The following is a 26632-nucleotide window of genomic DNA, read 5'->3' as shown; positions in this document are numbered from 1 at the left end:
CCTCTTCCGGCGCTTTTTGTCGCTTCGAATTTATGATATGTGGCTAAATGCTGAGTTCCGAACTTTTCGATACACCTAATATATAGAACGAGACTTGCTATTCTCAAAATATATTTGTCGAAGTAATATTTTCATAAAAGATTACCCACAGGCGATGATATTTAATATTTTCAACTGATCAACAATGTAACTATTAATTAAAACAAAGTTCATGAAAACTGACGCGTCCATCGAAAGAATTATTTCTCTTTCAAGGGATGCATACATTTACGGTCAGTAAATGGGAATAAAACGTTTTTAACAATGTTTAAATAAGCAAAACGATCCATCGTTCCTACGGTCCGATAGATAGGATCTGTTATATAACAAAAAATCCATGAATGCTTTGGTAGGAAGTTATAACAAGAATATGAACTGTGAAACTCGGTTGAGATTCGGGACATTGAAATAAGAAAAAAGATTTATAATAAAATAATATACGATATCGTGAGTTTCTTTGCAATTTAGTGAACATAAACTTGAACAATAGTTCAAAATTTTATGACAACATAAAGTTATCATCGAAGAAAGAATACTTCAGCATCCAAGATAAATGATAGAAGCTAAACTCTGATATAGAAATGTTTAAGTTATTCATATAATTCTACGTTAAAAATATTTTTTCGTGCTTCGACTAGCAGTTGCTCTCTTTAAACAAAATTTTAGTAAAGTTTGTTTGGTAAATAAAAAAACATCACCTATCATATTTTTGACATAACTTCTTAACAAAGCATTTATGAATCTTTTATTACATAACACTTTAGTCTTATTTTTATTTGTGGAAAACACTGCTGAAGTGTGTACGGAAAAATTCGGAACACCCTGTATAGCCACCATTATACGTTTCTAACGTCCGGAAATCCTGTTTATTCTATTCTTCTCCTTTTGTACTGTCTTTTTTTTTTTAATTCTGGTATCTACGAATCTTGGAAGGCCACATCCAAGCGTCATCGCGAGCAAATCGCACGCTTGCATCGATTAAATTTAAATATCGATCAAAGTCAAGATAATTGTAAAAGATTTCTTTCTCATCGTCTGATCTCGCGTTTTCCAGGGCGTCGCGAAGGGACTGCCCCCTGGTCGATGTTTAATTTCTAAAAATTAGGAAAAATCCCGATAGCGCAGGCGCAGCTGCGACAATTCGGTTTCGTGTGGATAGGTAAGCAAGATGGAGGAAAAGAGAGATTCGGAAGCGGGGTTAAAGGGAGTGAAGCGGATACTGTGTTAGCACCGGATTGTATCTACTCGAGCACGAAACGGTTTACATTCACTAAAAGTTTCCAATTGCATGGAGCACGCCGGATATCCACTCTACTTTCCTCCATCGGAGACGTCATTTTACTGCCGGCGATGGCCGGGGAGAGATGCAAGCGACTGCTACGAAGCCTCCGGTTCTCTTTCTCTCTTAGCAGCGAACGACTTCAAAGTCGTAGCCGGGAATCGTTTCGCAAATCCTTGGAGAAGGCGTATCGGGCCTTTTCGTATACCGTCACCTCGATCTTACTTCGTACACCCCTACCACTCAACTTTGTCTCTTTCTGCCTCTCGTTATCTATAATGGGTTTTCGCCGTTCTTTAGCAAACTACAGAAATCCCGTCTACCGTGTAAACTCGTTCCTTCGGTATTATGGCCTTATAATTATGCAGTGGATTTCGTGATATTGTGCCCGCGCTGTCTGTTACCCTTCTTCGCTTTACTTGAATACGTTCTTCCGAACTGAGCTTCCCCGGCGCGAGAAAAAGAGAAACTACTACTTTTCTACCGGAAGATTTAAATGTGTCCTGGGATTACAAGCACAGCTTAAACCGAAATGGACGCCTTGGGTTTTTAAGCGAAATCATTTGCCAACTTTTCCCCGACACTGCGCGATCTTAATCCGATTCAGGCAACGCGGGTTCACAATTCCCGATGAAATTGAAACGGCGTTAATGAGTTGGCACACAAATTTAATAAATTGCTTTTGAATTCGTTTGGAAAAATAATTAGAGGGGCACGCGACCGTTTTCCGACATTATGAAAAAGCTCTCGCAAAGTCCGCGAAAGAGGATCGGAGAAAAGTTTAGGACCTCTCCAATCTAGGGAAAGTATTCGAAAATTACATTGGTATATTCCGGGCCAATATAAACTCCCAGATCAACGTTTCACGAGTGAATAAATGCAAAACGATTTCCCGACCACGGAGGGCCAGATTTCCTCCGAGGAATAATCGTTGACGAAGGTCGACGACGGGGGACACCTTGGATTGGATCGAGGGTCGAGCAGTGAAAACGGACTGTTAGGGTCGGGGTAAAGCAAACCGAAAATAGAGGGACGGGCGCGGGCGAGATTTTCGGGGCCAAAAGGGAGAAACGAGCTGGTTACAAAGTTGCGAATTAAAAAACACAAAGAAGGACGAGATAGGTGGGGGAGAGGGGGGCAAAAAGGGGGAGGGGGGCGGAAACGGGGTGGGAGTCGGTCGAGGAAGGGTAGATTTGAGACAAAGGGTGGCACGGGAACAATAGCTTGTAATCTCGAGCCCTTAGAATAGCCCTGTCTTGTGTTGCTACGTTCGGTTCGGGCGTGCCGCTTCCCTTCCAGCTAACTCGTATCGAAACCACGAATCCCGGGGCTCCCCGACTCGGGGCCAACCAGAACCCGATGAGCGGCTTGTCAGATCTCGACCGAGTACAATGAGCAGGTTAAACGAATCAATTTTTCCGCGATTCTACTCGGAAATTCCATTTCCGTGAGCGACAACCGGCCGAGGAGGTACAAGATGATAACGAATGTTGGCCCGTCGACGGTGATGACGATGGCGAATGAGTGGCGAGGGAGCCCGCTCGTAAAAAAGTAACGAGATTTCCTTGCTGTGATTATCCTGCCATCGTGGTCGTAGCCACGGGACCAAAAGTAACAGTTATCCTAAGAATTTTTATGAAAAAAAATCGGTAACGAAAAGTATTGGGTCGTCCCATAAGTTCGTGCTGTTCGATATTCTAGAATTGTAATTTAAGGGGGTCTTCTATCGTAAATCGTCAAAAGATTCGATAACTTTTTTTTTGCATTTTAAAGGATATAGTTTTAAAAATACATATGCAAAAGCTTATCATCGAACTCCTACAATTAACGAAGATGTTGCTCGGTCGAGCTATATCTGTTTAAACGGTCTGATCCTTTTACTTAAGGGGGTCTTCTACTGTAAACCGCCAAAAAATTCGATCTTTTTTTGTTGTGCATTTTCTTAAAGCATATAATTTTAGAAATATGTGTGCGAAAACATATCACTGAACTCTTAAAATTAACGAAGGTATACGTACTTCTCGGACGTAAACAAATGAATGTAAACATTACGAATGCTATATTAATAGCATAACGTTTATGAAACTTCAGGACTTAACACACAAAATAAAAGAAAAGTTTATACAAAACCAAACTGAGAACACGCATGTTAAAAAGGTGCAGATAATTAGTAATTAAATTAAATGTTCAAACTGCATTCCAGCTTCTATAACGCAAAGTTCTATTCTTTGTAATAAAGTCTTATGTGTAGCTTCAATTAGAGAACTTCTTTGTACATTTCTATCCATCTTGTATAAATTTTCCTTTTATATTGTGTGTTAAGTTCTGAAGTTGAATAAATGAGCATGTTTACGTTCATTTGTTTACATCCAAATGCGAGGTCTTAGTATTGTGTATCGCTGAATAATTTCAAATATTGTAGCAATCGATTCATTGCAATTTTCCTTTCAATGTCATCCGAAGATAATAATATAGCAGGTCGTTGAATTCGTCTCAACGGCGCCTGCAATACTATGAAGTTAAAAATACCTAGTTTTAAAAATATAACAGTGACTTTTTAATTTTAAGCAACTACAATTTTTTGTCGGTCAAATACTGATTTTTTTGTCCGATCATCGCAAGGGGCTGAAAAATCGTGGGGACTAATTCGTGTCTCACCCTGTATGTCCTTCGAATTTAAGATTTTGTATGCTCATTGTTAATATTATAGTTTGTCACTTAAATCGAAGATAATAACAGCAAAAACTGAAACAATTAAAAAAAACGTTTCATTAAAGGAAGATGATAGAAAATGGTTATTTTTGGCTCCGTCTGGACATGAAAAATTCTCACAGGACCATTAACACCCAAGGAAGAAAAAATGTTGTCAAAAACGGATGCAAACTTGTGATTATAACAGCTATCGAGCTTACGTAAATTTTCAGATATCGAAGCATCTTCGAAGTAGTTTACGAGGAAATGAGCAGGTCAATTGAGTGAGAATTGATGTCGAGCAAAACCAAAATACCATAGCACCTTAAACGGTGCTATAAAAATTTTTAGTCCATTTTCTACCGTCCTCCTTTAAACCACTCAAGGAGAGAGCGTTAAGTTACTTCCCCGAGCCGACTGTACGTCAAAAAATTTGAGCAGTTTTAAGAAGCGTGTTAATTGAAATAGTTTGTCTCTCTGCGTGTGAAAGAGGCATTACCACTGTTGCCAGCAGCTTCCTTTTCACTCAGCAACCTGGAATAGTGTTTCAAAAGTTCCCAGCGGCAAGTTTCAAGGATAGGTACTGAGAAAACGGAAGCAAGATAGCAAAAGAAGAAGAATAACAGGATAATTTACATTGTCAAATTTTCATTGTGTTTCCCCTTCTGAATTATCTTGGCATCCTTCTTCAGTTTGCTCAACTACTCGTCGCGTCACACCCTTTCCCCCGGTTTCTCCATTTTACATCTCCTTGGCAGTCTACCCACAAAGAAAAACTTGGCCGGATTACCATCTCGTCGCGGTTCTTGTTAATATTTATTAGATGCCTAGCGTTGGAAGGCACCGGGGATCGGTAAGATTGCCTCGTGTTAGGGGCAACATAAAACTTTCGCACTCCAACTCGCCGCATTTTCGATGGAAGTGATTATGAAGAAAAATAAACGATGGGAACTACACCGCGTGTCGCATTGCAACGATCTATGAATATCCAGCTATTTAAGTACTCCGGTAGACGAGCCTTTCCAGAAATTTATTTCACTGTTTTACGCTTCGTGCTTCGGCCGGTTACAGTGCTATTTCGCCATATAAAAACGTAATCTACGCGAAAAAAAATAAATCGTCCCATTTCCATTAAATTAACTCGACAAACTATCAGTGTATACGAAACCGTTATCGTGAGATTGGTTTGAAAGTTGACTTGTCATCGTCAATTTCTGGAACCCGATCGACAAGGACCAGATTTTAATCGCATTAAAGAAATGCAAGGCAATTAAAAATGTGATATGAAAAGATAAATTGACGATTGGTTGGTGAATATATTAGGAGACGTAATTAGTTTTAACTTGAGCTACCATACGAAGATCATGCAATTTGTAAAATAGCTACTTATGTACTTTGGTTTCTAAACGATTTTAATTATTTGAAAATTTATGTAATCCTCTATTAGCTCATTATTTTTTAAATGCTTTGATTTCCATTTACCAATTTGGTAAAAATCGATATTAGGTAAAATAATTGAAAAATTAGAAATTTATAAAGTTTTATGAATTTAGAACCTTCTTTGATTCAATCGTTGATTGTTATTTATTAACTGGAATGGCGTTGTTTTGGGGACCGAGAAATTTACGTGGAAATAAACGAAAACAAAAACATTAATGTTACAAATTTTATATTTTCCACGAATAAATAAAAATTCTGTAATATCGAGTGTCTCTGCATTAACAATATTTGAGTAAAAATGTTTCATGTATAAAATTGCGTTATTTCAAATTGTATTACTTTTAATAATTATATTAATATTCACTTATATTTCTCAAATGCATGTAAATTGCTCTTTGATTGAAATTTCAACTTTTCTTCCATTAATCGTTTTACAAGTTCAATATTAGGTTTCCTTGTTTTTTAAAGTAACAGAAGAATCGAGTAGAGATGACCATTATATAGGAACATGTAAACGGAGAAATAAAATGAATGAAATCAGTTTAAAAACTAATAAACCTATTGATAATTGGAATGACTTCGACTGACTTTTAATGAAACCCTGCTTCCTATCCACGGACCGATTCTGTAGAATAAACAAAAGTTAAACGCAGCTCTCTTTTTCAGTGTATCTCATTTCCGTTGGCAATACGATCAAGCTTAACGGAGACAAGAATCGACAATTTAATAGTGGCTCCATCCGTAACGTTCGCATCGCGTTGAACTGGCGAACGTTAACGAGGGAACAGTGCGCCACGTTAGGATGCATCAGTTTTGCAGTGACCTGAAAATTCCAATTCCGCGAAAACGGTCCGTCTATCTGGGCGTAGGATCGCCGTTCCGCGTCCTGAAAACTTGGAACTTCTTAACGTTCTAATCACGGGTGGGGGGTGGGGGGTGGGAGGCGCGTGTAATTGCCATGTCCCGCGTTGCACGCGCGAGCGCGCGCGCGGAGGCGTCATTCGGGAGGAACGGTAGAACGCAGACGTCGAGTATCAGTGTACACAAACACGCTTAGACGAGCGGTACGTCGCGTCGGTAGCGATCTACCGCAATCCCATTTTGGGATAGCGCAGCGAGGTGTCCACGGTGGTCGTCGGCTCGGTTTGCATTTCACAGCAGATATACGGTTATCTTGTACACGTCCGTGACAAAGCCCGTACGTTCCGGTTTAAGCGCTATCTCACCCCCCGTTCTGGCGAGCGTCCCACCAATCTGCGTCCGTATTAATTACGGCACTCATTAAGATATCCGGTAATTCACGGCGAGGCTGAACACGTTTGTAGCCGCACGGCCATGGCAACGAGGGATCGGCAGGGGATTGCTCGTACGAGGGGTGGCCTTCAAGGCTGGATCCGATGCGCACGTAGAACTGGTGTCTGCTATTCATTTAGCGAAACTGTGATTTTCCTTAATTAATTGATAGATTGTCGAGCGAGATAGGCGGGTACAATTGCGTCCTTGCCGCGAACGCCTCGCATTCGCGGCCGTAACACGGCAGGCACCTACGATTCGGGAGCAAATGGAAATCAGGGGGGAGGCGGGACCGGATGAATGCGGTACGCGTCGCAAATTACCGTGTGTGATCGTCTCCGGAATAATTAAATTTGATACGAACGCCTGCGATGCCGTGTCACGGCGAGAAACCGCGCTAGGAACGCCGGCCCATTTCCGAAATACTGATACGAAGCACGACGATACGCGATTTTTTCGAGCCGGCTATCAAGATCTGCGGACGGAAGGAAAATCGGATTTTCGACGTATTCGATTCGGTCGTGTTTGTCCCGACGTTAGATAATTGAATTGGACGAGCATGCACGGGACTGGATTAATCAATAAACAAAATGAGTCCGTGATTAGGGCGTGGAGGAAACGAGACATCAGAGATTTTATAGTTTACGAATATTGCAAGACCTACAAAAGCAATTAAATGCACTGATCAGTTAAGTTCGCTGCACTTTTGGCTCGTTTATTGTTATGGTTAAAACTGTTGCTTTTTTCTTTTGTAGAGTTTGGTAAAAATACACGAAAGGTAAATAAAATTCATTAAGTAGCATAAAAACGAGAATTTATCAACTAATTAATTATAATAGAGCGTTACATAATTATTGGTAACAATTTTCATTGTAATTAGTTTACAAATAGACGTTTCTTTTATAAATGAATTTGTACTTTTGTCCATCCTGTAAACAACACTTCTCTTAAAAAGGTTAACAAGTCATTCTTCATGTAAATACCGCAAAAGGAAAAAACAGTAGTTCTAAGTATCGCAATAAACGAGACAAAACTGAAGTAAACTTATAATATTCGTCAGCAGTGTATTCCTATAATATTGTTAATACTATTATAGGATCGAAGATGTCAATTATATACTTTGAAAGTAATAATCTGTGTCATGATGCAGCTATTGAGTAAAGGATAGAGTGTTGTAATAGGTACCAATGTTTGGTGACAGCACGTCTGACTATGTATACGCTACTTCTACTTACACCGATGTCTGCGTCTGACCATTATACACAATTTCTTATTTTCTTGAAAATGAAGCATCAAATAAGAAATTTTACTTGTCATCTGTACAAATAACAAATTAAAGTTCCAACGAATAAAAATGTATTCTACTCTATTTAGTTATTGACACAAAGAAAACTATAATTCTTAACGTAAAAAGATATGTCATCCCATTTAAAAAATTGAAGGCTACCTTCACTTCTCGAAAAATATGGAATATATTTATATATAATATGAAAAATTGATATACACTGTCTTATTGATCATAAAAAACTGTAAAACTTTCTTCTTTTCTATTTTTTTCTAATTAGAATAGTTATCGAAAAACTCGCTGGCTAGTAATAGCATGAACACCCTGTATACTACGAAAGTAATAGTCAGTGTTTTGTTGCAGCTATGAAGTAAAGGATTAAGTGTTGTAATTGGAAGTAATGCTTGATGACGTCGCGTCTGACTATTATACACTATTTCTACTTACATCCAAGCTAAAGTCTCTTGAAGCTTAAAGTTTTCTCCAATAAAAAATTTTAATTGTCATCTGTACACAAAACAAATTAAAGTTTCAACGAATAAAAATGTATTCTACTTTATTTAGCTATTGAAACACATAAAACTATAACTTTTCTTTATTTTGGTTATAACAGTTAGAGTTCCTGATTTTTAGCAATTTGTATAAAATTTTGTAAAACGTATGGACGAGCATTTATTACAAAATATAATAAATTGTAGGGGGGAATGTATACGTATAAAACATATTCACGGCTTAGTCGTTGCATTGAGATAATTGATTACTTCCGAGTGGAGCATTTTAATAATGAAATCAACGGATCTCGCCCGTTCGTTGCGCGAAAGATGGGTGTGCTAACAAGTTTAGAAGGCCAGTTCCGTTCTCGATGGGAAGAGAGTATAACCCACCAATCCCTATCCTCGAGAGTTCAGATCCATAGAAAACCATATTATAACTTCATTGCTGGTTTCGTCGGTCCTACCGAACTCGGAAATCTTGCATATTGTTCTTCGTTTTACGTGACATTCGTGTTCCACGAGCTATGTTTCATTGCAAAGATCCTAGCTGTTATAACCAAAATGGGCAAAAAGTCGTAAAATAATAATTATTTGTTCTTTCAAATGTATTTCATATACTATATTGTTATTTACTTCGACTGCAAAACAAACATCTCAATAACTCGTATAAAAAATTGTTCGAAACCTACTTTTCAACTACTAATGTGTACAACGCTGCATAATCGAATTAAATGTTAATATAACTACATGCATAAAATCATGCAAGCTGCAGGGTACTCGTAAAATATTCATTCGAAAGAAAAAGTTGATTTGGAAGGCAGAAAATAAATCTGCAATACTGTTTGTATAGTAAAGCAACAACTAAAGCAACCAAGGTATAGTGTACGCATGAATTTTATGTTGGAAAAGAAACTTCCCTCGAGATTCGAATTACCAAAGTTCGCCTATTATAATTACTATTTAATAAAACTTTGTTACAATCTCTTCATTTCTGCAATAACTTCTCGTATCACCATCTTGCTATATCTTTCTCGTCTCCGACCATGGTGCGTGGGAGTTCATTTTGGAATCCTTTACACCTCGCAGAGCGGAGAGTGCTTAAATTCATAATAGCCGCAAAATGCGGTGCGAATTTGGGATGTGCTAAAGTTAATTCTTGTCGGTTTTAAAGGGGAATTACACGAGCTGACCACACTCGGACCTTCTTCCGGGCAATGCGTTAACCCTTTTTCCCTCTGCATGCTTTCGGCTGGATCCCGCATGTTTAAGACTTAATCTACCCGAGGCGAGCGTGAAACGACTTAAACCGAATCCCGATAGATAATGCATAATGGACATTTAGTACTTTGCTGCAAATGGAGCAATCCTACACGTGTACGCAATAAAAATTTCTAATCAATTATCTTTGGCTTCAGCAAAGACATACCCTAAGTAAAAAAACAAACGTTTTAACGTGCCTATCAAAGCAACACATTTCGATATAAGTAAATATACAAACAATATCCGTGAATTTAGTGTTAAAAAATCGGTTTCAATTAAATGTTTCTTGTTATCGGACCGTTTCAAGAATCAGTTTAAATGTTTACAAATTTCAACAACTCGTGGAAACTCTCGGTAAAACTTGTGATCTCTTATATCGGGCGAAGCACGATACTTCTTACAGATAACTCGTTTAATCCGCTCTAATCCCGGCTGAGCCCCCAACAGTTTGTAGGATTTGCAAATGACAGGACTAACAGGAACAAGAACACTACGTTCTTCAAACTCTACGTTAGCATTGTAATTAACAATAATCGCGTTGTCATGTAGCCTGGAAAGAAATCTAATGAAGAAAAATGGTAATTCTTGGCGGGTTAAGTGTTTTCTTCGAGCGAGTTATTATGAAAAATGTAATTCATTTTTATGAAAGTGTGTACTATAGTTGTTGTTAGAATAATTTCTCTGTTAAACGTGAGCTTTGTCTCCGGAATACCAAATATCAGAATTTGCATGTACCTTGACAACCAGCGACTCGTCGGCAAACTTGCGGACAACGTAAACATCAACATTGGCTCTTATATACTTAGAATCAGACTACCAGTTTCCAATACTAAGCGGATTATAATATCTAACGTGTGTTCGATAAATCCGCGTGACACCATCGAAAGAAAATTGAAGGACATTGGCAAACTTTATTCGAAAAAGAATAACGAATAGAAATTTTAGTTTTTTAGTAGGGAATGTGAGATTAGTATTAAAATAGTGCTCGATGTTTTACGGCTAAATTGATATAAAATTCTATAATGGAACAAGAATAATCGTTCGAAGAAATTACGAGAGCAAGAATAACTGCGAGCAAGGGTAGTTAAAGTTTCGATGTCTCTGTGCGGATGTTAAGTTTCTTTTATGGGCATTATTAGCACCAGCTGCTGACAGAGTTTACGATACAGACGGTGGATCTTCTGCTAATTTCGGAGCCGAAGAATTTCCATCTTACAATCAACACGTCTTCGACGGAACACGCTGACGGGAGAAATTAGGGTTCACTGCTTAGAATATTCGGTACCCGGTCCCGACAGCGAACAAACACGACCGTGTACTTTGGAATTTCCAAAGGACACGACAGGAATTAGTTTTTATTCTCGGAGACTGGCTCGCTGGTGAACATTCCGCGTCGTTGTCGATATTCTGTCCACCACTGAACGCGAAACAGGCTCTATTCGTTCTACGCAGAAGCACGAAGTGGAAGAGAAGTCGTGAAGACTTCTGTAATTAGAAGTCAGTTAGTATCCATTACGAAATGAGCGATTAGACTGCCAGTCATTAATCAATCTACCGTTAGTTTGGAAATAGGACTGTCAATCTTAGAAGTTCTTGGGCTTCGTATAGTCGTGCGAGCAAATTGATAGTTCATAGCAAAAGAATAGCACATTCTGTAAATTTTTATTTCTTTAGCTGGTTTATATATCGATTCGAGTGACTGTGACGACTTCCATTTTTGGAATTGTTGTTCCTCGGAAAACAAAAAAATTATAAGACACGTTACAAGATCACGTCGCAGAATATTCGAAAATGGCGATTTAGACACGAAAAATTATATTTCACCTTAAAAGTTCATAAATCCTCGAAAACAAGATTATGGGCGATTATTAATACTGGTATCATTAGTTTTGCTTAATAATTTTTATATTATTTTATGTTAAATGAAAATTGAATTACTTAATTAAAGAAAAAAAATGAAATGTATTTATTAGAAAAGTTTCACTGCTGCATAACATTTTTAATTATCATAATGTATGTAAATAATAAAGAAAATAATAGAAAATAGGAATAATAAGAATAAGATTCGCTAACTTTAAAGGTGTATTATTAAGAAAGTAGCAAAAAGTAGCAGCTGATTTTCAAAGAAACCAAAGAAGTGAACAAACTACATGTATAACTTCTATTCTAAGAATATAATAATATAATTTCTATGCAAGATTCATACAGTACAAAAGTAAACCATTGTAATATCATTATTTCCCAGAAGGAGAGACTGCAGAAACAGATTTCCAAGAAGATTAGAAACGTCGAGTTTCTGAGTAGAGGTTAATCTATTTAAACAATTTCTAGGAATAAATAATGTTTCAAACGAAGATCCTCAAGGATTTACAAACTTAATGCCACCTAAAGTAAAGTGATTGGAGATGATAAAAAATTGGACTTTTTCGCGTCTAAATCGCTATTTTCGAACACTGTGCGTCGTCATAATGGAAATAGAAATTAAAATATAAAAGAGCTATGTTTGAAATATCGTGAAATTGCAAGGAGAAATGTCAGTACTGTTAGATTTTATTGGAAATAATATGTTTCACGGTTATTGTAGAAATTGGGCGAGTATGAGTACAACTTGGGAATTGCTACGCGCGTTTGCAACAAAGACGTCTTCGATTTCGTAGGAACGCACGCTCCTCTCACGTTCAAGAAACGCATTCTCCAACGTGTCTTCAATTTTACCTAATAAAATGGAACCTAGCGCCTTGCTAAGCCACCCTTTGGCGCTTGCTAGTAAATTAATGAGCTCACTGCAACACTACACCGTGCAAACCCTTATACCGTCCCAACCACCCCTCGCTTCCCACTACTCCTTTACTCCGTTGCTAGTTTACTCGCTCTACGCTCTCCTCGGTCTACTCTCGAAACCAGCATTAAATCATACATCAGCGCACGATGTGGCGGATGACGTAGAGGAACGGGGCTGGAGAAGAGTAAAACGGGAAACGCTCGCTGGCGGGAGGGGGGTGTCGCGTATCCTAGTAACCATCATTCGGATGAGAGCACGGACTTTGACAGGGTTTAGAAGAATGTATAAGCGTATAATCCAGGAAAATTATTATGCTGTTAGGAGATACAAAAGACCGTCAGTCGTAGTTACTGTTACTGACAAATTTACCGTGTCAGCTTTGCTGAACGCTACGACTATTCGGGATTATGCAGCGCGTACCACGGCGTTCGGATACTGCAGCCGTGGTTCAAGAAATTTTAGCGTTCATGAATTCTTAATACGTGAACGATATATACTTTAGACTGAATTACGAGAGCGTAATTGTGTCTGCTGTGTTTTAAGAATTTTTTTATCGCCATTTTAAACGATCTTTATAATAGCTGTAAGCTTGCTTTAATTTAATTTACCGCCACCCAATTTTATTAATGTTTCGGATTTTTGGGTTATAATACAAGAAAATTAATTATATAAGTTTGAAGAGTGTGATAAATAATGACTTTTATTTAAATATCGCAAAATATTTGGAGTAATTGTAGCACCAATGTCAATAAGCTAATTTCATTCGGTTTCAAGTAACGAGAAGTAAACAGAAGTGAAAAATTCCATGTTTAATTAAATCAAATTAAGTTCAATAAAATAAAAATTTAACATATTCGTTTATATACAAATATGCGGCGTGGTACATTCACTCAAGATACTAAACTTCGACACTGTGAGTTTCCATGTTTAAATGCATTTTTCATGACTTTCCTATCATTCCCGTGCAAAATGGATATTACACTGTTTACTCCTAAGGTTTCGTAGAAACGCGCTGCGAAAAAATTTTTCGTCGACAATTTCTAACATTGTCCTTTCATTTCGGAAGGTATTTCGAGCAGAGGCGAGTAATTTAGCGAAGAAAAAATCTTAGTGCATCGCAGTTACGTATCCGCGGTCAGTGACGTCTCGCAAAATGGCGGCCACCCGAGGGTCGCGAGGCTGGGGAAAAACAAAAGGACGAAGAAAAATAATTAATGTAGGTGTCTCGTGTGCGCTCGCCTGACTCCTCCTTTCCATCTTCCCTTTCGTCCCTCTTTCCAGACGAACGGGTGGGACGAGTACCAGATAAAAAGATAACGAGTCTCCGGGAGGCTTCACAGGCCAGACACGACAAAGGTGCCTAGTGACATTACGTTTCAAGGTATGTTCCAGCCGTCCGTGCATGCATTGCCTAACGTCACTTTACAAACACAGTTTCAGAACATGCATTCTTGCCAGCGTAGATAAAGAACATACTGCACCGAGTCTCTACTCTTTACCCGAACGCTGCCTCCTAATTGTAAGTGTGAATTTCAAACGAATCCACTAAAATCCATTGTCCTCAAAGGCTCTAGGAATTTTTCTAGTCGTCTGAGGCACTGTATAATTCAAATAGTCAACTCGTATATTCCACTACCGTACAATATAGGGGTTGACGAAGAGCCAGATACTATACAGGGTGTCCATGTTATTACTGGCCAACGACGTTTTCGAAAACAATTCTAATTAGAAAAAAATGTAAGAAAAACAAATTTTACAGTTTCTAATGACCAATAGGACAGGTTTGCATATTCACATTATTTTTCGACAAATGAATGACCCTCAATTTTTTAATTGGAATGCCTTATATTTTTTTATACGTGCACTATGTGATGACCTTCGAGGTCATAGAAGATAAAAAATGAAGGAACGATTTCGAATATTTCATAATATTGTATTTACGAATGTTTCTTCTTGATATGACTTGACCTACAGATATAAATGATTTAAAAAGTAAAATGCAACAAACATGTGTTTTCGTGCACAAGGAAGTCATATTGAACATCTTTTGTAATCTTATTAATAAAGAGTCCTTATAAACACAATGTTATAAAATATTCAAAATGTTTCTTTCATTCCTGATCTTCCATGACTTCGAAAATCATCATATAGTACACGAATGAACATACAAAATGACATACAAAAATATATGTAAAATTTTGTTCTCTTTCATTTTTTCCTAATTAGAACAGTTTTCGACAAAATCGTTGGCTAGTTACTCGTATTCGTACACTATAATGGTGATTCGCTACAAATGAGAAGAAACTTTTTTATGAATTCCTTCCAATTATTAACGAAATAGTTTCTTTTTTTAATATTAATAAGCAAGTAATGCTCGGTTACAAAGTGATAGAAAGGTATAATATAAACAATATATAATACCAATAATGCCAACAATACACAGTGATACCAAGTGGTCACCCACCAAAGTACTAACCGTTCCCAACGTTCCTTAACTTCGGTGATCGGACGAGAACCGGTGTTTTCAACGTGGCACAATCGTTGACAAGTTTTATTTTTAATTTATTCAAACATAAACTTATACCAGTTTTAAAAACAATTCATAAGAAACAGGTTTCTTTTCATTTATAGTAAACCACCGTTATACTGTACGAATACGAGTGGGAGTAACTATATATTAAAAATTAATTTCTCATTCGAATAAAAACACACAAAATAGAAATATTCCATAATAGAATGGCATGTTATTTTACGAGTTATTTACAATTTTACAAACATTAGAGTTTCTCCATTGTAAGTTCAAAGTGCCGGTCACCGGTGACAGCCATGGCAATGAACATATTAACGAATACTTTTCGATCGTTATCGTTCCCGAATTTTTCAACAAGACATTGTCGATGGTCGAGCGAACAAACACGCGGACTACAATTGTGATTTTACCGACACGGTGAACGTTGCACCAACAAACGACGTAGCAATTATAGGTTCGAAAAACATGGCTTTGCGTGTATCATAAGCAGACCGCGATGTCTGGCGTAATAAACAAACGAGCCCTTTGTTAAAACACGCGAGTGTACAGGATCTTCGGGGAAGTGGTGAAAAATATAAAACGACGCGGTGGAGAGCGGCATCGTGTTTTCGGGCAATTAAACATTTCCATTTTCAATTTCTCGTTGGCGCTGAGCGTCGGGCGCGGTCGGCGGTCAGCCTGTGGCTGACGATCGTTGATTCGTTTATCTCCAATCTCTCTTTTCCTCCAGCGATCCCCTTTCTCTCTTCCGCTCTCGCCCTATCGCGCTCTTTCCTCCCGTTCTCCCTCTCGCCGTGTCGTGTCCCTCCCCCACCCCTTCGATCTCTTTGTTGCTTCAATTTTTTTCGTGGTTTTCCATTTCGAGCTGCCTCGCTTCACCCTGGCCCATCGACAATCCCGCCATTCGAATCACCCTCGAGAATCGAACGGATACCAAGCAATTATTTAACGCTGCGTACTGTGGCTTCGGTTTGTCTCGTTGAAATACGCCAGAATCCCGCCTATCGGAACACCTTTTATACGAGGTGACAATTTCATCGATTATCCTATTATCATGGAATGCCGAGAGTCAACTGCCCACTGACGAAATAAATTTGAATTTCGGCCAACTATTATCTGGTTATTGCAGGTAACCTGCTAACGATGCCTGAAAAAGTGTGATTTCGGGTCGCTTCGCCGGTTCATCCCGATGGAAACTTTACACGGACGTCCGCCCAGCTACACAGATTTATTCGTTCCTTCGAGCGTTAGGGGCTTTACTCGCTTCAACGGCATAAAATTTCACCTACAGCTATTAATTGGTACACAAAATTTTGCAAGACACGCTTCTGCGAGGAGCTTTATTCCGAGCATGAACGCATCCAATTAAACAAACTTCGCCCGCCGGATTGTTTGTTATAATTAATAATTAATGTAACGAGGGTAAACAATTACCGATGATACGCGCATTGGCTCGGCAATTAATTAGAACCTCCCATGTGATTGCTCGCTGCAACGTGTCATTATCTTAAACTTCCGAATGCAAATCAGTTCCCAATTACGGGAGGCTCGTCGATCAAATCCCAGTCGCTAGCCGTTTGTGATCGATAACTAGAATTTTTTTAGTTTTATTCGCTAAGAAGGCCTTTACAATGTGTAAAACTATAATTGCAATAAGTAAATATGCCATGGAGATCGAAGTCATCCATCGATGTTACTCGATGATCAAATCCAGACCAAACCCAGCTTAGTCGCTAGCCATTTGTGATCGATAACTAGAATTTCTTTTTTCCATTCGCTAAGAAGGCCTTTACAATGTGTAAAACTATAATTACAAGAGGGAAATTAGATGATATTCCATAGAGATCGAAGTCACCCATCGATGTTGCTCCCTTTTACCGATGCATCTATTCTTTTTTCAACTATAGGGTTCTCATTCGCTGATATTATACCAGTATCGTCAGCAAAGATTGCTATTCTTTTGTTACGAGTGGTAAAGCTGATATTACCGAATTTGGAGACCGTGTTTTGTTAAAGATGGGATCAAGTTCAATATATGATTATTATCGAAACTATAATGTTTCAATAATTATACTTAAATTATTCTATACTAATATATACCGAACTCCGAAACAAGGTTCGAAAAGGTACTTATAAGTACTTCTATGTTAAGGACATTCGAAACTTTTCTAACTAGTCGAATTTTGACTGAGAAATAAAAGAAAAAAGCTGTAATTAGATTACAAAATGCTACGTGCTGATATAAAAATCGTACACTATTATTTAGTAATTTTTGTACGAATATAAAACCATTTAATAATAATTTTACCATATAAATAAATTGCGTATTTAATCCAACCCAAATCCTGTGTGTTGGGAAAAACTGTATTTAAATTCGTTTACAATAGAAAATTTATTCAAAATTAAATACTTTCAACTACAATATTTAAAAATTATAAAACTATAGAAACATCATTACATGTACATATAAACAGAATTTAAGCGAGCAAGCTAATTATGCACCATAATTACTTTTCAATGTAACAGACTGAGAAGAACAGAGAGTTTCTAATATTTAGGAAAGTTTCGGTCCTATTCGATGGAGATTCGAGTATATTTGAAAGTACTCTTCAAGTCTACTTCATAGTGATTCGAGTGTACTTGCAGTATACTTGATCCCATCGCTGGTTGTACTTAACGTGGTTAATCTTTCCTAGAGGTATGATTTAATTAGAAGGTAGGGTTCCCTAAGAAGTAAATTGTTTAGTTTACATAGGATCTCCACACTCTACACATTGTCAAAGGCTTGGCTGACGTCGATGAACGCTGCTGAACAGTGTTCGAGCATTCATCGACGAATGTCGAACGTGTAGATGGAATGCTCGGCAGCTTCCATAGTTTCACTATGTTCCGATCGTTGTCGGTAAACGACTTCGCATCAAAGCAGAAGAGTATTCAACAAACATTGCCCATTCACACATTCAGCAAGTGCCAAGTGCCGAGTATCCGATGCATGGCAAGTGGCTTTTGTCGAATGTGTGGATCGGGGATTTTCAGCTACTTGCTGAACTTGGAGCATTCCCTGTCCGTTGTGGTAAACGATTGCACATCAAAGCACGCGAGTATCCGACAAATAGAACCTTTGATCTATAAATCCGTGAATTTGTACAAGCGTGTCGTGCTATTTAAAAGTGGTTCAGAATTCAGTCGTTTTCGATGAAATAGAAAATCTTGCGCATGGCATCGGGGAACCAGCGTTGACTATCAACACATTTCTGTGATGGTATCCAATAAAATTTGTAATTGTTCGTAATAACGTACATTTCCTAAATGAATTTAATCTACCGATGTAAGAAACCTTTGTATCGTATAATGTAGAATAATATCCATTGGACGTTGAAGCTGCGTTAAAATAAGAAAACAAGAACATACTTGTGTAGACACTTAACGTATCGTGTTTGTGATGCAATCAATAATTTATGCGAAGATTGAATATATCCGGTAGCGACATTCGCGATACATTTCCTGCAAAGCCAAACAATTTTTGCGTGATAATGACATCACTGTCATGAAGTTGCCGAGGCTCAGTCACTGGGAGTTTAAATCCTATAGAAATGCTACGGATCGCTGCGAAAAATGCAATATCGTGTCAAAAGTCATGAAATCTGAATGGCTCGTTCGATGTCATTCAAACGGCATAAAACGATATTGTTATAAACTGGTGCAGCCGGCTTATAGAATCCGTACCACGATGATATACTTAAATTATTAAACGTAAAAACAAAAGTGATACGTTGATATAATTTTAAATTTATTCTCTCGATCTAGAATGTTTACCACTTAACTGTACCGTGAGACATTTTTATACTCCAGCGACTACGTTTATTTTATTTATAATTAGTCGTTACGTTCGACTGCATAAAAGACAATTATGCAAGAAAGTGGCTGCTTTTTAATTTGTAACAGTACTGTGATGACACCTCATTTTCTACCTTTTTCACAAGTAAATAAATAGAAAAAGAAAAATAGAAAAATGATTTGTTGGCTTCCACTATGTTACTAAAATCGATTTATTCCATCTGCTTTGAACAATAAAAAGAGCTGCTCCTTTATGAATTTTTTAACTTTGTATATTTTTCTATACACATTTGAAGAAAATTTTTCTTTTTTATAATAAAATATTAATTTATATCAGTTTCGTAACGAGCTGGCCTAAAAATCCTCATGTACTAATTTCTAATTTCGACCATTTTATTTGAATTCTAACTGTGGCGACACTTCCTTCGCTCGCCAGCAGAGGGAACGCTCTCTCGCAAGTACCTTGAAATGCCTTACGATAACAAAGACCATTCACTAAGTAAAGCCACCAGTTATAAATAAATGGTTTTCTATCGTGTTAGAATTTAGTGACTCTGCTCGGTGAACGAACTTTAATCACATCTTGCGAATACATAATACCCAGTTAAGATTTAATATTATTATACCAAATTTCTACAAAAATATCCCGATAATTCGAAGACAAAATTATTCACCGTCTAATGTAAACAATATATTGTAAGTTTGCGAGTTGAAAATAATTTTAGTTCGACTATAGAAAACAGTTTAATTAGTATGCACGCCCAGCAAGTGTATCAAACGTCTAAGAATAGGAGAGTCTAAAGTAACGGGCGAGGAATAAGAAACGATCGAGTATTTTAGTCGCGCCACTTTCGGAGCAATCGAAACGATCTTATCTTCCCGAACGCAATTCAACAGTTTACGAGTTTTCTGCGACACGGCTAACCTTTGTCTACGAGATATATTTCCTGGATCGCGAGGAACTGATATCTCCTTTGGGACAGACTGGAGCACCTGCTGGCTCCCAAGGTGGCCCCTAACACAATACCAAGCGCGTTCTGCTAGAAACTGGCCCGTTCGGATGCCTCGTTGCACGCTACTAAACTATCTACGCTAGAACGAAATAAACGAAGGCGATTGGAGAAGGCTCGCAGTTCGTGTTCATTAAAAAGAAACATTCATTTTAGTCAGATGCGAATAAAGCAGATCTATTAACAATTATACACGATGTTCACGTTATTATTAGCGTTCTAATTAGAAAAGAATGACATGTTTCGATTTTTTGTATGGAGAATTCTTAAAAAACTTTCTTTTATTTCTGATCTTCTATGACCTCGATTATTATACAGGGTGTTCGGCCACCTCTGGGAAAAATTTGAATGAGAGATTCTAGAGGCCAAAATAAGACGAAAATCAAGAAGATCAATTTCTTGACTGAGGCTTCGTTAAATAATTATTAAAAAATTTCAAATCATTCTGAAAAAATTATTTTCGGTTGCAGTGGTCGATTACAATAATTTTTGGTCAATAGACATACCCTCGAAATCCTAACCATTTTCGAGATAAAAATTTAGTACGGGCGAAACTTTAAACGTTAATAACTTTTTAACGAAACCAACAAATTGGTATTCTTGATTTTCGTCCTATTTTGGCCTCTAGAATCTCCTATTAAAATTTATCCCAAGGGTGGCCGAACACCCTGTATACTACACGAATGAACTCATCTTGACAAACGCTTTCAAATGACAAAAGAATATGACACTTTATTTAAAAAATAATGTATATATGCAAAATTGATGTAAAATTTTGTTCTCTTTCAGTTTTCTTCTAATTAGATTTCGAAAAAATCCCTGGCTAATAATGTCGTGAATACATTACGTCATCAAAGAAATTCAATATCTATTATCAACATCATCACAATGCATCAGTGAAAAGGAATGACATCGATAAATAACTGTTCTCTCCAAGACATATCGTCTAATTTACTTACTGCAGTTAGAGTTTTGCACACTGCAAAAACCTTCTTAGTCAATAAAAAAAACAAAAAAAAATTATGAGGAAAGAATGGTTCTATTTATGAGCCCAGCTACTGTACTTCGCGTGTCGTACTGCGGAAGTGTCGGGAATGATTAAAATATTTCTACGTGCGTTTCTATATCGAGAGCGCAGTGTGTTTTCTTTCTCCTGTGTGCGTGTGTGTGAATTAATTAATGCGAAGGGGAATTTGTGGGGTGCGTGGATTAAGTTTGATCGAAGGAACAAGTGTACGTACAGCATACCAGTTTATCGTAACTGTGGAATATTTATGAAGGGATTACGCTCTGCAATATTTGCCAACCGCTTTACGAACATAACTTTGCCTACTTAAGAGTGGCGTGCCCCAATTAAATTTTAAAGGAAAGTTAAATTTTATCGCTGCGTGTAATTCTCTATGGTTGTGTGTACGGCATGCGATCGAAGTTGGGCGAATTTTATTCGTCGAATGACAAATAAAAAGTTTAGGTTCATTCGTAAATTATAGTCCATTAAAGAATTTGTTGAATCGATAAACCAAGAAGCTGATGGCAAAAGTTTAGTTTACCAACGAATGCAAAATTTTTATTCGCAATTTATCTACTAATGTTAAAAATTAAAAGTACAACAAGAATTTGGATTTTTCTACGATCAAATTGATATCGAGCTTTAAGAATAAATTTCACCACGATTCTTGACAAATACTTTATATTAATAAAAAATATACTTGACACATCTTGATGAAAATTAGTACGTTGTGACGTGATCGCCCAAATGTTTTCAAATTTATTTTATTTTTACTCGTAGTGTTAAAAATATAGGAAATACTTAAGAATACTTTTTATTATGTTAGTGACTCAAATAGAAATAGCAAAATTTGAAAACTGAAATGCATATCGACTTGACCCGATCTCCCCTACACATTAAGCTATATCGCGTGAAGTTAAATGGATACCTGCTGTCTTGGCTCTCTTTGTTCTCTAGTCTGAATAGCTGTATCCATGTTTACAATAATAACATGGCTCTGGTTGCAACCACGTATTGAATATACAGATGTAAGCAGCAAGCCAAAGCAATTACCACGGGCCGAGCATCGTAGTTGTTATAGATACTCGTCGTACTCCATTACATTGATTATATAGTAACGAGAGTTGCGTAACCTTCATGGTTAACAGCGATCATTGATCTACCAATCTCAATGCAATTGATACGTCAACGATTTCGTCTTCGAACAACGTACACGATCAGGAATATCATCTCCTTTCAAACGCGTACATGCATTTCCTGGTGGTAATATCGAAGAACGATCAATCAAGAACTCAAGTACAAGGTACATCTAATTTTCTAATATAATCGGAAAAGTGACGAGAAAATGGAAAATAAAATTTATTTGTGTGTAACGTATTATTATGGATACCCTGATATTTCTTTTAACAAACAAAACAATTCTGATCCATTTAATAAATTCCTCGCCCATATATGAAAAAAAAATTCCTTTGAATTTTCGATTTAGACAAGTTTGCTTCGCGCAGTTTTCTCGGATATTGTCCCTCGTTGGAATTGCTCTGATCGCGGTTCCATCGCGAGTAAATATTCGCCGCATAGAACGGCCGTAAGTGCATATTTCTTTCCGCGATTATCACAAACCATTTCCCCTTGGTTCGTTCATAAACAATTTCATGCATGCGAGCGTAAATTTTCGTAAAGTCAAAGGCATATTGCAAGTTGCGCGTCACGGCACGCGATCGATTCCAGGCAACGCAATTCGTGCACCGTCATTCCAACATTTTACACGCAGGAAACCTGACGGCGGATAATCCCTTACAATGCGAGGGAATATTTTATTCGCGTCAAACAGTCCGCGGAAAGAACGATCACGCTGGAGAAAGACCGCGGAGAAAGGTGAAAGGCAGGGAATTGCGAAACGGAGGAGCAAAACGAGGATGGCTCAGAAATCTCTGGACGTTGGACTGGCGTCGTGTTGCCTCCGGGATTAAAAACCTCAACAAGAAATATAGCCATTGCAAAACCTCTCATTTGCAATCTAGTCCCTGTCCCCCCGTCGACCCCCTCCCCCTCAACCCTCCGCCATAGCCTTTCTTCCCAACAAGGCGATAACATGTATACAGTACTGGGCAAAAATATAAGACACTTCCCATATTTCTATATTTAAAAAAAGAAAATGTACATTTTTTATATCCCACATGGTAGATCATCTATCCAATTGTCTTTTATTTTTAGACGACTCGTTGTTTAATATACAGTATTTTGTAAAATAAAATTAAAATTAATTTTTCAAAACTTCAAATTATTTAAATTATATAAATCTCGTTAAGAGAAATATTGCATATAACGGTGTTTCAATCTTATTAAAAAATCTCGTGGAAGCCTCAATAAATAGAGTTGAACAAAGACAGAAGATATTTTCAAATTTTGTTACTCTTCCATAAATCCTTCGTTCGCGTTACTTTCTAATTCACGTTGCCCTAATTGTCAGATAAAAGTGTAGTGACATACGCGTAGCATGTAAGGCACGTAGCAAATAATCGACAAATTAAATTCGAGGTTACACAGATAACACAAAATTTGCAACTAAACCTAAATCAGTAAGCTATTAATGGTTCGTGATAGCCAAATTCGATGACCGAGCGATAATGCGGTTAATTATGAGTCGATATCAACGATAAACTTTGATCGTATCGCGACTGTAAAGTAGTCGCGGAATTTGTTGCCATATTAAATAAAACCGCTAATATCGTATCATTGTCGCATACTGGGTGAATCATATACAACAGTCAATACGAATAACTTGCCTACTTTCAGCGATAAGAAAAAATTCATCTGTTCAAACTGTATTTAATTCAACGAGGGCATTATTTGATGTGAAAAGTTTTTTCGTAGAGAAAACATGAATAGACAACTCATTCTACAATAAATACATGGTTCCTTCTATCCTATAAATGAGTCATTCGTACCTATTTACAAATGATTTAGTTGAAATCGATTCAACATCTAATTGTTACTGTACTACGAAACAAATACAAAGTAAAAAACCTCGCTAAAGAATCACCCGAGTAACGATAAAATACATAATTCGCTTAATTTTCTCAAAAAGAACGACACTAATGAAAGTAACCACGTGATTAAATCTCATTGAAAAAGAGAACGTCCTTAAATCTAGCGTTAAATAGCTCACCCGGTATGCATTGTGGGTGCATAACGTCGAAAACAGAAGTATGGCGGTGCTCTCATCTAAACGACGCGACTGCGACAAAATGATCACGTGACAATCGCATGCACGTCGAATATTTACACTATCTACTTACTTCGTCCGCCCACGCGACAATGAATCGATGTTCCGATAACAGATTGTCTAGCGATTGGGGCACGCTAGTTGTTTTACGGTACACGGTGGTCCGTAAATAATCAAATTTTCGACTTTCCGGTAGAGGTCCGAAAACATTATATTGTAACATTATATTATCTGATCGTGTATCTAAAGTAATATTCAATATTTACACTTTATGCAAACTCAAATAGAGTTTAAACAAAAAATCAACCAATTACAAGAGGACATGTATTTGGTAGTCATTCTGGGGATCTACCATCTAAATGTATTATACAATTGTTGTAGAGTTCTAAACAGATGGAAACCAATCTTGTAAGTCAAAAATAACGTTTCAAATAAAGTGTTGACACGACAAGTACAGAGTTGCGCTTTTTTTAAACATTTAGACCATTTTTCGAAAAATGTATGAAACTAGCGTTTCAACAGCTTACTTCAATCTGGGATATTGAAATTGATAAACCGTTGGGAAATTATTTCGATGAAATATAGCAAATTGAAAAACCGTTACGTACGGTTAAAGTATCATTTGTAAAAACGACATTCGATAGGCAGCGATGTAACGCGTCTCGACAGATCAAAGAGGACAGGGCGTTGGAGAATCGAAGAAGGCAAGTGTCATGATTCAAAGTCCAGAAAGGTGTCCGACACGCATGAATACGTACTGCGCGATCCTTATTTTCCTTCCTCGGTGTCCCGTGTTTTCTCTTGTCCGTTCACGTCTCACCTGCGACCCAGCTGCCCGTGAAAGGGGGTTTGGGATCAGGCAACGCCTCTGAACGAGGGTCTGCATGTTGTTGCATCGCAGGAGGAGGAGGAGGAGGAGGAGGTCGAGGAGAAGATGGTGAACGGGGCGGGGGAGGCGGAGGAGGGTTGAACGGTGACGGGGTGGGGGTTAACGACCCCGATAGTCGCGATAGGACGTGCGTGAGCCCTCGCACGACTGATTGCGAGTGAGCGACCCTTTGACGATCACGATCGACCAACTTGATGCACGAGAAAGAGAGACCCCGGGTGCAACGCGTGCAAGATGGAAAGAGAAGAGAGCGTTGCTGCACATGTGATCGATCCGAGCGTGAGCGTCGAAGAGAGCATCGCCTTAGGGGCTCTCCAGAGTGAAGGGGTTAGTTACACTGATGCGGTGTACGCGGCTACTATCGTGTATCAGCGTAGATAAATCACCGGATGTACTTCGAGGCAGATACGTTGGGAAAGACGTCGCGTTAACGTTTTTGCCACGGCGCCAAGAAGGATTGTACCGGACGACTTTCAATTGCGATGACAAGCTTTCGACTCAAAATACAGAAGTGTGCCACCGTTGTTCGACGACAGTATCGATCGATTAGAATTAAGAATTTTTTACCGATATATTAGGTCGTCCTATAAGTTCGTGACATTCGATATCCCGAAATTGACGAGGATAAAATTTGTAATTTAATAGAACGCAAACAAAATTTGTCGGTCCAAAGAATTTTCGAAATCAACAATTCATACTTCGAAACAAGTAGATATTGTGTGTTGGAATCCATTTACGGAACGAAATTTTCTTGATTGCATGAATATTTTTGTTAGCATATAATAAAACCGAACCTTACATGAAATAAAATACAACAATCTCCGGACTTATTAATGGGAAAACAATGTAAAAATGTCAACGTTTTAATGAAAAGCGTTGAACTACACTTTAATAAAAAGTCAAAGCAGTTTTGTAGCGTCGATACAATGGATTTGCCAAAGGAAAGGGAATTGTCGAACGAGAAAAGGTTTACTGTTCTCCATGAAATTCCATTTCTCTTGTTTCTACTTGTATAAAATAATTATGGCTTTTCCAATTGGTATGAAATGTAAAACGAAGTTCACAACATGTATCTTAAAAATGAAAGTTTGAAATAATTAAAATAAATTTAATTTTGACTACGAAATTAATTTTTTTCTTGCGTAAATTTATCGTATCTTATAAAAGTACGTTGTTGGAACTAGTCGAATCATATTATTTGGAGTCAATTCCTGTTGACGATCATCGATATAAAGTTGTTTTTAATTTTGGCCATGAAAAGTCACTCTCCGGACCACTGTACGAGGTATGAAACATTCCATTATCGGACCACAACTATACACCGCTTCGAATCGAGCTAAATCTGTAACCCCTATAGGAGCTGTATAATGAATATTTTATTTCCATGTAAAGTCCTACATAGCACTTTAACTCTGTTTCATATTAACTACTCACCAGGGTCTATTAGAAGTAACATCCTTCTTCGACAGGAATTTCACTTAACCCAGCATGGCTAACTATTTAATTATATAAATCGTGTAATTATGAGTGTCAACATATCTTTTCATCATATACTCGTTTCAAACATC

General features: G+C 37.6%; 1 protein-coding gene and 1 pseudogene across 1 annotated transcript in view; both read right to left on the bottom strand.

The window, feature by feature from the left end:
* The window catches only part of LOC122397417, a 303877-nt gene that overhangs the window by 261473 nt on the left and 15772 nt on the right, over window positions 1–26632 (bottom strand). The window lies entirely within an intron of this gene.
* Window positions 14991–15109, bottom strand: LOC122397588 (annotated as a pseudogene).

Source organism: Colletes gigas, unplaced genomic scaffold (genome assembly GCF_013123115.1).
Source record: "Colletes gigas isolate AHSC1104 unplaced genomic scaffold, ASM1312311v1 Colletes_gigas_Sc00009, whole genome shotgun sequence".
NCBI classification, from domain to species: Eukaryota; Metazoa; Arthropoda; class Insecta; order Hymenoptera; family Colletidae; genus Colletes; species Colletes gigas.
This window is presented reverse-complemented; position numbering and strand designations above follow the sequence as displayed.